The following is a 12,357-nucleotide window of genomic DNA, read 5'->3' as shown; positions in this document are numbered from 1 at the left end:
AATGGTAGTTGGGATTGCAAAGGTTTCCAACCCACCTGATGCCCACACCCATTCTGCCCATTTTGCAACATAATTTTCAAGTTGCCTGTTCTAGAACTCTTTCGTGGGTACCTGAAGTAGGCAATCAATGTTAAGGAGTGTCTGTGGGACCAGAAAAACCTGTTGGCACTCCTGGGCAGACATATTGTAGGTTTAAATTCAATACACCAAACGGCAGGTTTGAAGGTCATGATTTATTTGCCATTTCATGGTTCTGGCAGGTTCTCTGAGGCAATGGCGTGTTGTTTGGGGTGCCCATGAAATCTGGGTTCTGGGTTAAGGGAAGAAGGAAGCAGAGGTGGCATGCATTAGGTCTTTGACATATTTTGATGAACCTGCTTAGCATATGGGTTGATTCCAGTCTCCTTTTCCGTTTTCCATGACCAGAGTTGCCTTTACACCTGTGAGGAGAAAGAAGAGGGGAGGGGAGGGGAGGCATACCTCTCAGAGATCAGCTGAAACTTTCTCTACCAAGCAGGCAGCAATCACAGAATTTGAGATCTGGGTGGGACTTTTAGTCTAATGCCTTGACATGGCAGAAATCTGTAGCATGATACCCTCATTCACAGCTGGTCAACCAGACTAGGTGCAGACTCGCCCTCTCATCCCCAAACATCCATCCTTAGGGAACTGGATCTATTGTGTCACTGCTTTTACCACCACAAATTGCTCCCTAGCATTCCGTCAAAATCACCCCCCCCAATAACTTAACCCCATGAGATCCACTCTTGCCCTTTAGGATTGCAAGGAACATTTTTTGGCCTCAATTTTAATCATGGGAGGCAAAGGCAGATTTACGGATGCATGGAGATTATTCAATGCACTAATTATCCTTGTACCCCATCCCACACAATCTACCAGTCCAAACCAACCTGCTCCATGCTCCCATCAGAATTTGAGGTCCTTGTCATTCTCAGCCTTTGAAATGCCACTCATATCTTCTCCCTCAGCAGCTGATCTTCGGTAAGTACCAAAAGGACAACCCTTTAAGTAGGGAGATATACCACTTAATGCCTGTGAGTCACATATTTCAAGATGGTTTGACTGCTTAAGCTTCTTCTTCTAGATTCTAAGCTTCACTGTGTATAGAATCACATGCCCAGAAGGGACCCATGGACATCATCTAGACTGACCCCCCACCCAACAGCTACTGCTGCTCCTCTTAATAATTTATTCTTCAGGTGAAACACAGACAGCTCTTTTGACAGCTCCTCAGAACACTTTAGTGTCCAGTGTTTGGAGTTTTGTTTAACCAGTTACACACCAGAATATTGTGCCTCTCAGGGAAGATTGGCAATTAAAATTAAGGAAATATGCAGAAATGGCAAAACTCATTGGAAGAATAAGAAATCAAGAAGAGAGACTTCTTAAAATAGAATGGGGTAAATTTATTGCCTGTTTGAAGACACATTCTAAACAAATTAAAATATTGGCGGTTAAGGGAGAATCTGTAAATATATTTGAATTGGATATGCAGTAATAAAAAGATATGAAATAAATAAACGCAGAAAAGAGAGGAGAGAAATCAAGGAGAAGGTAAATTCTACAAAGGTTTGTTTTTCTTGTCAAAATATTTGTAAAAACTGAAAATGAAAAATAAAATTATATTTGAAAAAAAGTATTGTGCCTCTCAAGGAAGGTGGATGCTCCAACCAATGGTCTGAAAGGACGGTTTTTTTATTTCATACTTACTGGCTTCTTCTTTTTCAAAGTCACCGGCTCTGGGGTTACCTGAGTCCTTACACTGCAGATGACAGCCAGAACAAATAACAAGATCATCAGATGCTTCATGGTGGATGGAAATGGATCCTGCTTCAGATCAGCTGAAAGGAAGCTAAGAGGGAGAGGCGGGGGGAGTCTTAATATGATAATAGTGGTGATTTATATCCCATCCCACCCCCAAGGTGGCTTACAGCTAAAAATGCAAAACACAAGTAAAATATGGAGAGCTAAGACATATGAAGGATTTTCATTAACAAGCAATTAAACTGCAATAGAATTAAAACAAAATCTGTTAAAATACAGATAATAAAATCAATAAAAACATCACAGCATTATAAAAGGGCTTGCAGAATGAACAAAAGGAGACTGTTTGGGATAGGGATCGGTGGAAGGCAGGAGAAATTCTCAGCACAGCACTAGTTGAGCCAGCGGAAGGAAGGAAGGAAGGAAGGAAGGAAGGATTTCTTTCTTTTTTTTTTAATATAATTTTTATTAAGTTTATAATATACAAAATCCAACTTCCAAATACATATTTCCATAGATCTAGTGGACTCCCCCCATCTTCCGAGCACTGCATTCTCTGTAAATTCAAAACCTCAGCAATTTGTTAACTTATTTTAAACATAATAATATATCTTCCATTTTATCGTGATATCTGGTCTCTAAACATTTCAGTCCAAATCCATTAATTTTTAGTTTCAACACAATAAAATTATTTCATTACACCACTTCTGTCTTGTTATACCTTATTTTCCAATTCAAAAATTTTCCGATGCTGAAGCTGCAATTTCCTAAAAAGGAGCATTTTTTAACATTCATACAACTTATAATGCTTTTTCAAATAATCCTTAAACTTTTCCCAAACTTCCTCCGTTTCTTCTTCTCCCGAGTCTCGAATTCTGCCAGTCATTTCAGCCAGTTCCATATAGTCCATCAGCTGCGTCTGCCATTCTTCCAATGTGGGTAGATTTTGTGTCTTCCAGTGCTTTGCCAACAAGATCCTTGCTGCTGTAGTAGCGTACATAAAGAAAATTCTATCTTTCTTTACCACCCTCTGGTCTACCATGCCCAGGAGGAAGGCCTCCGGTTTCTTGGGTAAGGTAAATCTAAGCACCTTTTTTAGTTCATTATGTATCATCTCCCAGAAGGCCTTCACCTTCGGGCAGGTCCACCAGAGGTGTAAGAATGTCCCTTCCTCCTCTTTACATTTCCAACATTTGTTGTCAGACAGGTGATATATCTTTGCAAGCTTGACTGGGGTCATGTACCACCGGTATATCATTTTCATAATATTTTCCTTCAGGGCACTACATGCCGTAAATTTCATTCCGGTGTTCCATAACCTTTCCCAGTCTTCAAACATAATGTTGTGCCCCAAATCCTGCGCCCACTTTATCATGGAGGATTTAACAATCTCATCCTGTGTATTCCATTTAAGCAGCAAGTTGTACATTCTCGAAATTAACTTAGATTTTGGCTCTAGCAACTCTGTCTCTAGTTTCGATTTTTCCTCCTGGAAACCCACTTTTTTGTCCGCTTTAAAAACTTCCTGGATTTGGGCATAATGCAACCAATCTCGCACCTTGTTTTTTAACTTTTCCATACTCTGCAGCCTCCAATTATCTCCAATTTTTTCAATTATTTCCCAATATTTAGGCCAGTGGGCCTCCATATTGAGTCTTTTACGTGCTTTGGCCTCCATCGGTGAGAGCCACCTTGGAGTTTTACTCTCCAATAAGTCTTTATATTTTGACCAGACCATAAAGATTGCCCTTCTGACAATATGGTTTTTGAACAGTCTATGAACTTTAACCTTGTCGTACCACAGATATGCATGCCACCCAAAAGCATTATCAAATCCTTCCAGGTCGAGGACATCGGTGTTCTCCAATAAAATCCAATCCTTCAACCAGCAGAGGGCTGCAGATTCATAATATAACCTCAAGTCCGGCAGGGCAAACCCCCCTCTTTCTTTCGCATCAGTTAGTATTTTAAACTTTATTCGGGGCTTTTTGCCCTGCCAGACAAATTTAGAAATATCCCTCTGCCATCTTCCAAAACATTCCACCTTGTCCACGATCTGGAGGGCCTGAAACAAAAATAACATTTTCGGCAATACATTCATCTTTATAGCAGCTATTCTACCCAACAAGGAAAGTTTCAGTCTTGACCATGTTTCCAAGTCTCTTTTGATCTCTGACCAACATTTCTCATAATTGTCCTTAAACAAATTCAAATTTTTGGAGGTCAAGTGCACCCCTAAGTACTTTACTTTTTTAACCACATTTAGTTCCGTTTCTTTTCTGAACTCCTCTATTTCAGTAGTTGTCAAATTTTTTGCTAGAACTTTAGTTTTTTGTTTATTCAGCTTAAATCCCGCCACCCGACCAAAGTCAGAAATTAATTCTAACGCTCTTTTAGTACTAGAGGCTGGCTCCTGTAATGTTAATACCAAGTCATCTGCGAATGCTTTCAGTTTATATTGTTTCTCTCCGACCACAATTCCCTGTGCCAACCGGTCATTTCTGATCATGTTCAATAGCACCTCCAGGACTGAAATAAACAGCAGAGGAGACAGAGGGCACCCCTGTCGTGTCCCTTTTTCAATTTTGAACTCCTCTGTCACCACGTTGTTTACTATCAGTTTAGCTTTCTGTTCTGAATAAATTGCTTCTATTCCATTTTCAAACCCCCGCCCTACTCCCATCCTTTCCAAATTTTTCTTCATAAACATCCAAGAGATGTTGTCAAAGGCTTTCTCCGCATCAATAAAAATCAAAACCGCTCTTGTATTTGAATTTGTCTGTAAAAATTCCAAAATGTCAATGATGTTTCTTGTGTTATCAAATAAATGCCTGCCAGGGAGAAAGCCTGCTTGGTCCTTATGAATCACTTCATTTAATACTTTCTTAAACCTGCTTGCCAAAATGTCTGCAAAAATTTTGTAATCCACATTTAGGAGTGAAATAGGACGGTAGTTTTTAAGTTGAGTTTTTTCAGTTTCTAATTTTGGTATCAACGTGATGAAAGCTTCTTTCCACGTTTCCGGTGCCTTCCTCCCCTCCATAATCTGGTTACTAACTTCCAACAATGGTTGTATCAACGAATCCTTCAGTACCTTATAGTATTTGGAAGTAAGTCCATCCGGTCCTGGAGACTTGCCCAGTTGGAGGTTCTGAATGGCGCATTCAATTTCTTGGAACGTAATATTGCAGTTCAAAGTTGCTCTCATTTCCTGAGGTATTTTTTGTAATCCATTAGTTACGAAAAATTGGTCCACCTCCGAATCTTTTTGTGGCCTTTGTAAATAAAGTTCTTTGAAATATCTCTGGAAACACTTTCTAATTTCCTCGGGTTTCTGAACCATTCTCCCTTCGATCTCTAGATTTGTAACTGTATTAAGCTTTTGTCTCTTTTTCAACTGCCAAGCCAGCAACTTCCCACACTTGTTAGCAGATTCAAAGGATCTTTGTTTCATTTGTTTAATTTTCCATTCCACCTCTTGATTTATCAGTTTCGAATATTGTGCCTGGAAAAACTTCACTTCTCTCAATACTTCCTTTGATTTAGGCCTGGATCTCAATTTTTTCTCTCCTTCTCTTATTTTCTCCAAAATCTTCTCCTTCTTTTCATTCCAGAGCCTTTTTTTGATCGTGTTCTGCTGTATTAGAAACCCTCTCATAACTGCTTTGCTTGCGTCCCAGATTGTTCTTTTTTCCACAGTTGTTTTTAGGTTTATTTCAAAATAGTCCTTTAAAACTTTTTGGGCCTTCTTAACAATCTCCTGGTCTCTTAACAATGCGTCATTCATTTTCCATCTGAAAGATCCGGTTGTATTTAATCTCAGTTCCATTCTCAAAGCATTGTGGTCGGAGCAGGTTTTTGGGCAGATTTCCACTTTTCTAGTCTTAGGTGCCAGTCCTCTAGTTATCCATATTTGGTCGATTCGCGTCCATGTCATGTGGGCCTCAGAAAAGAAAGTTCCTTCTTTCCCTAGAGGATTCTTGATCCTCCATATATCAGTCAAATCCAAGTTGTCAGTCATTTCGAAAAAAGTTTTTGGTAGTCTGCCGTCTTTCGTTATGTTAGCACTTTGCGACTTATCCATATTCACTGAGACGACTCCGTTCATATCTCCCAACATGATAATGTTGTTGTAATCCAAATAGTCCAGCATAGTCTCATGCAGCCTCTTGAAAAATTCCGATTTTCCTTCATTTGGGGCGTATATTCCTAAAATTAAAAACTTTTCTCCTTGTGTCTGAATTTCAATCGCCAAAATTCTGCCCTGTTCATCTTTGAATACAAGTTTTGGTGACAAGTTCTCCTTTGCATATATCACCACTCCTCTTTTCTTAACTTTGTCCGATGAAATAAATTCTTGGCCTAACCTTTTATTAATTAACACTTTTCTATGGAGTCTTGTCACATGTGTTTCTTGCAAGCAGATAATGTCCAATTGTTCTTTTTTCAAAATATGAAATACTTTTCTCCTTTTTTCTGGAGAGTTCCCGCCATTTATATTCCAACTAAGAAGCTGTAGAGACATCCTGGTCTAATACTTAAATATCACAGTTGGGTATCTATGTTATCCTCCGTTCCCGAAGGATGTGGTGCCGGTCCGCCTCCCGATGGTCTTGGTGGTGATCCCGGTGGTGGAGGCCAAGAAACTGCGGCTCCCTTTTGGAGGTCCTCCTCGTTGTCGTGTAGGAACTTCTGCTGGTCCTCTAGTGATTTAATTCTTACCTTCTTTCCTTTGTAAGTAAATGATAAACCTTGAGGAAATTCCCACCTGTAAGGAATTGCGTTGTACCTTAACAGTTTGGCCAAGTCTGTATATGAGGCTCTAAGGTCCAACAGATATTTAGGAATGTCTCTATAAATTTCTGCTCTTTTGCCTTCAACTTCCAGAGATTTTTAAAAATGTTGGCCTAGTATCTTGTCTCTTTCCTCTCTTGTTCTCAAACAAACCAAACAGTCTCTGGACTTGTCTTTCTTAGCCGATCTTCCCAATCTGAAGGCCGTCACAATTTTAAAGTCTTTGTCTTCCTCAACCCCCCAGAATTTAGAAAATAACTGAGTCAAAAATTCCTCTAGGTTGCCCTGCTCCAGTTCTGGGACGGCCCTCAGCCTAAGATTGCATTCCTTACTTTTCAATTCCACCATCGACAGGTAGGCTTGCTGTTCTCCTACCTGTCTTTTCAGAGGTCTTACTTCCCCTTTGATCTCCTCAACCTTTTTGCACGCTTGCTCAGCTTTTTGGTTGGCTTCCTCAGCTAATTTATAGTTCTCTGCCGTAGCTCCTTGCAATTTCTCAATAGCCTGGGTATGCTGGGAAACCTGATCTGATAACTTACTGATAGTAGATGTAGCTCTGTCAATTTTAGATGACTGATCATCCACCTTTTTGTTCAAAAGTGCCAATTGTTCCAAAATTTGTTTCAAGACTGGATCAGTTCCTCCAGTTGCCATATCTTCTGTAGCAAGCGTTTCAGCTTCTTCCTCCTGCGCTGTCAGCACAGTTGGTACAGAGGATCTACGTTGATGAATTAACGTTGTTTGAACAAGCTGCCCAGCTCTCTTATCTTTTTCTTTAGCTTCCTTAGCTTTAGCTGCTCTTGTTTTCCCTGGGCCACTCATTCCCCAGCTGCCTCTGTTCAAGGTCAAATAGTCTTTCAATCCATGAGAAAGGCAAGTCCAGAATGTAAACAATTAAACCACAAAAAATCTCAATATGGTACAGTTCCCAGACCTCTATACCTCCGCAAATCCACTAGGGGGGGTGTTTCATAGGAAGGAAAGTTTCTTTTCCACCATCAAAGTTCCTATTTCAACTTTTATAGTCCCCAAGTTCAAAAAGGAGGCTTCCAGATAAATCTGTTTCAAGATAGTGCCACAAGGTGACAGAAAGGTTCCAGTATCAGTATTAAAGCGATAATGTATCCATCGATGCAACAATTATACTTCAGAAAAAGTTTCAACAGCCTGACAGCTCTCCTTTGCAACACTGGCAGCCCGACAGCTCGGTTATCCCCTTTAACTCCACGTCACTCCACAATGGGGGGAAGGTTCCGTAGCAAAGTAAACCAAAAGATTTAATCCTTCAAATCCTTTTGATTTCTAAAAACACAGTCTATTAATGCCCCTTCGTACTACTTTCAGAGTCTCTTTTTAAGCGCTTCAGCCCACATCGATTTCTTTGCTTTGCTCTGATTAGCAGGATCGGGAGACGGACTTCCTGTTACTCGCCTCCCGTTTTCAGCCGAATTAAATGGATTTAAGTCAATCTTTAGTACCCCTTACTCACGGGTAAATTGCAGCCAATTCCGATGTTTTTCAAGAAGAAAGGTCGACGCTCATCAGCAGCAGCAGCGCGGCTTCACTTCCGCGAAAAGAGCGATGAACTCACAGCGCCGCTCCCCCTTTCACGTTCCGGAGCCTCTTACGAGGTCCCTTCTCCGTTTCTGGGGGGGCTTCTGGCACCCGCCGAGTCCCACGGCCGCAGGCTCACTCTGCCTGCGGTTTATCTTGATGGGTCTCCGCTTTGCCGCAGCGGACAACCCTTTTTCGCGGAGCCCCTCTTCACAGTGTAAAGAGGACCGCCATTGCTGTTTTGCGCCGCCTCCGGAAGGATTTCTTACCAAGCAGGTGCTGTTTCTTCTAGGGATGAAACACGACTGCTTTGGCAGAAGCCGGCAGACTTCTCAAACAAAGAAATCTACCTTTGGCTGGGTTCCCTAGTCAAGCAACTGCGAAAGATTGGTGCTCACTTGACCAGGAAGACATGTTAGGGAGCGTCCTATGACTTGCTGGTCTAAAGGCCTTCTAATTGTTGGTTCTACACCCCAAAGGCCAAACAACACATTCACATCACTTGTTGGCATCTGTTCAAGAGTAAAGCTAAGCCACTGGAGAATCACGGTGCCTGCTGTGGCTGCAGAAACCAGTAATGTTGTTGTTGTTTGATTAGATTTATATACCACCCTTTGTTGTAAGATCTCAGGCAGGATTAAAAACCAGTAAATAAGTAAATCAAAATAGCAAAACAATAAACTCACCTTCCCACAGATACATTTAAAAGGCTGTAGATTTTTAATCCACTGAAGGCCTGTTTGAAGAGGGAGCTTTTTGCCTAAAAATCTATAATGAAGGTGCCAGGCAAACCTTGGGGAGCCACTACAGAGTAGACCCATAAAAGCAATGGAAAAAAAAATCATATGTGCAAATCCTGACTAATCTCCCTCTTCAGATCTGGGTTGCCTCTTGTTATAGCATTCTCTACACAGAGATTGGGCATATCTGGCCTTTATTAACCATCCTTGGTGTGCATGTTGTGTTGATGTTACACGACAAGGAGCATTCATCCTGCATTCCTTCTGAATATTTTTTTTTGCAGATTGTTCCTGCATCTTTCTATTCTGCACTTCTTCAGGCTAAACATTGCAGGGTATTTTGACATTTCGTTTCAAGCTGCAAAACATGTGTTTCTTTTCCAAACATTATTGTGCCATGGGAAGGATGAGGAACCTTCAGCCCCAAGGAAGCCCACCCCATTTTACCCATTCTGGGCAAACGTCCCAATCACCTGACATCTTATCTAAGGTCAGGTATGGACAGATGCAAAGGTGGCTGGGCGGGGGCAAAAGGGGTCTCTGGAGCACCAACTATCAGCTGATCCGTGTTCCTTTGGAAGCCCCAAGTGCTGAGCTTCAGTGTGAAGCAAAGGGCTTTTGAAAGGGGCAGGGGAAACTCCCCAATACAGGACTTGGAAGCCCCCCAGACCAGCTTGTAACCTCCCAACATCACCTTCACAATTCCCCACCAATCTCCCACTTCTGATCGGGGTGCCTCATGGTGCATTTGAAATATCACAAATTGGGGGGGGGGAATATTAACCCCCAGCTTGTACCGTGGTACCTTGGGTTATAGACACTTCAGCTTACAGATGCTTCAAGTTACAGAGTCCGCTAACCCAGAAAGAACTTTGAACTTTGCTTCAGGATGAGAACAGAAATAGCACGGCGGCTGCAGGAAGCCCCATTAGCTAAAGTGGTACCTCAGGTTAAGAACAGTTTCAGGTTAAGAACGGACCTCCAGAACGAATTAAGTTCTTAACCTGAGGTACCACTGTACTTAAGGACATGGTTGCATGACTAACGTCTCTTGTCATTGGAGAACCAATGAGGTGATGAGAACTGTGAAGTGTTTGGGGGGAAGTAACTCCCTGTGCTCTGTAACGGCTTGTCCCTGGCGGAACGAGTTTGTGAGTTTCAAACATCAATGAGCATCTTAATCTTGATTAAGATCAAGATACTGATAATCTGGATATTTAAAACAACCGAAGGTGGGTTTTTCAGCTCAACACATCTCTTGACTTCTCTGAAAGCAAACTTCCTTCCATCCCTGGAGAAAGAGTGAAAGACCACTAGCTTGATAAGAATCCCATTTTCTCTTTCCCTCAGCAGTTAGATTCAACCCAGTGCTGTCCTGGCTGTTCCCCAGAAATACCTGGAAAAAAGAAACTGCAGATGGAAATGCTCTGAGGCATGAGGAAATGTGGGCAAATATCTCCTGAGTGGAGTGCTGGGTTTTACGGCACTTTTCAAATGCCTGATGTGTTTATTAGTGCCCTTTCTTTTATTCTGAAAATGATTTTATCATGCAACTTTATGTATAATTGTGTTTAAATTAGTGATTAACAGCATATTACTTAAACATCTTTCTATTTAAATATGTTATGTATGCTTCTTTTTAAAGTTTCCCTTTATTGATGCTCTTTAATGAATAGTTTTAGATGGTCCCTTTTGCTTAGGAAGCACAAAGTCAGTTTCTGACTGCATGCCTGTCTGAGAATTCACCAGAAGAGGGTCAGTATTTTCTTTAGAGAAGGGGGTCATCAACCAGATTGGAGGCAGGCAAATGTCCCCATCTTCACAAGGGGAAAAGCAGAAGATGCAGGGAACTACCAACCTGCCAAATGAACGTAACTTTCGATCCCTTATTTACATAACTATCTACAGTATCCCCCTGCTGGCCCAGGGTGAGAACTTCAGTACATAACAGAAAGAGAACATATCCACATGGTGCTGACCCAAAACCTTGCGCATGCACTATGTAAAAGTTCACTACCCCCTCATCTCCCCCCCCCACTCTTCTCCCCAAAACTTATACTGTACACATTAAAGTCTCACAAAGAATATAACGTCAGATCAAAGGATATATAGTTTTGCAGACTTTATGATCTGAAAACAGAACTGGTGTATGTACTAACCCAAGAAAATGATTATATCATGTCTCACATATAACGTTAACCAGTCATTCTACCCAAATTATACATAATACATAATTATACATAATTTGGGTAAATTGACTGATTAACGTTATATGTGCCTCAGATAAGGCCAACTGCTTCCCAGCTCTGCGTCATGGTTCCTGTTTTCAGCAGCAATTGGAGTTGGGATTGTCTCCAGCTTCAAGGGATCTCATCTTTGCCAACCCCTTAGTGTGTTTTGTTCTGCAGATAAGATGTCACTTTGACTCTTCCTGGAGTTTAGGTAGGTTGAGGAGCAATTCAGGCCAGGTCTTTTAAGGTTGGTTGGAGACAGTTGCACTGCTACCTGATCCAGCACTAGCACTTTGAATGATTTGATCTCCTGGCGACCCTCAGCTCAGTCCCTCTGGCCTGAAGGCTCTTTGGGGGGGCAATGGCACTGCTAGAGATAGAGAGCCACTGGAGGTCAGCTGGATTTTCTATGAAAGTATGGCTGCCTAGGGGACGCAGGTGGCGCTGTGGGTAAAAGCCTCAGCGCCTAGGGCTTGCCGATCGAAAGGTCGGCGGTTCGAATCGCTGCGGCGGGGTGCGCTCCCGTCGTTCGGTCCCAGCGCCTGCCAACCTAGCAGTTCGAAAGCACCCCCGGGTGCAAGTAGATAAATAGGGACCGCTTACTAGCGGGAAGGTAAACGGCGTTTCCGCGTGCGGCTCTGGCTCTGGCTCTGGCTCTGGCTCTGTCTCCGGACAGCGCTGGCCCCCGGCCTCTTGAGTGAGATGGGCGCACCAACTCCAGAGTCTGGCAAGACTGGCCCGTACGGGCAGGGGTACCTTTACCTTTTATGGCTGCCTAGACAAAACAAGGGACGTGGCATTCTCAGAAAGATTAGCTTACTGGAATTGTGTGGAATGATGAGAAAGTTTCTAAAGGCAAATCTGATACAGCATATTTGCCTTCTGCTCTTTACATGAACAAGAATGCACATGGACAACCCCAAGGTGGCTATCACCTATGGAAGCAAAGGCTCTGAAAAAACTTAATATGGAGACTAACTGGCCAAAATACTGGGAAATTTTGGAACAGGAGGGCGATAAATTGAAACTGCAGAGCTATGAGAAACTTAAAGATAAGGTGCGGGATTGGTTACACTACTTTCAAGTAAGAGAAGCCTACAATTTGGATAGAAAAATTGGCTTCCAGGTGGAAAAATTAAAATTAGAAACCGAATTGTTAGAACCCAGTGCTAAGATATTATCAAGAATGTATAACCTGCTGTTGAAATGGAATACTGAGGATGAAACGGTAAAATCTGCTATGATAAAATGGG

The 12,357-nt window shown here is 42.0% G+C and overlaps 1 long non-coding RNA gene across 1 annotated transcript; it reads right to left on the bottom strand.

Moving 5' to 3' along the window:
• Positions 1 to 245: 245 nt before the first annotated feature.
• On the bottom strand, positions 246 to 8,702 carry LOC309377022. The gene is made up of 4 exons (XR_014171378.1): positions 8,403 to 8,702; positions 1,732 to 1,873; positions 912 to 1,023; positions 246 to 440 (listed from the first exon to the last, which is right to left on the bottom strand). It is a non-coding gene; the product is annotated as an uncharacterized lncRNA (long non-coding RNA).
• Between the last annotated feature and the right edge of the window lie 3,655 nt (positions 8,703 to 12,357).

The sequence above is a fragment of the Podarcis melisellensis genome, assembly GCF_964234715.1.
Source record: "Podarcis melisellensis genome assembly, chromosome: 8".
NCBI classification, from domain to species: Eukaryota; Metazoa; Chordata; class Lepidosauria; order Squamata; family Lacertidae; genus Podarcis; species Podarcis melisellensis.
Note: the sequence above shows the minus strand (reverse complement) of the source record. Positions and strands in the feature narration are given on the sequence as shown.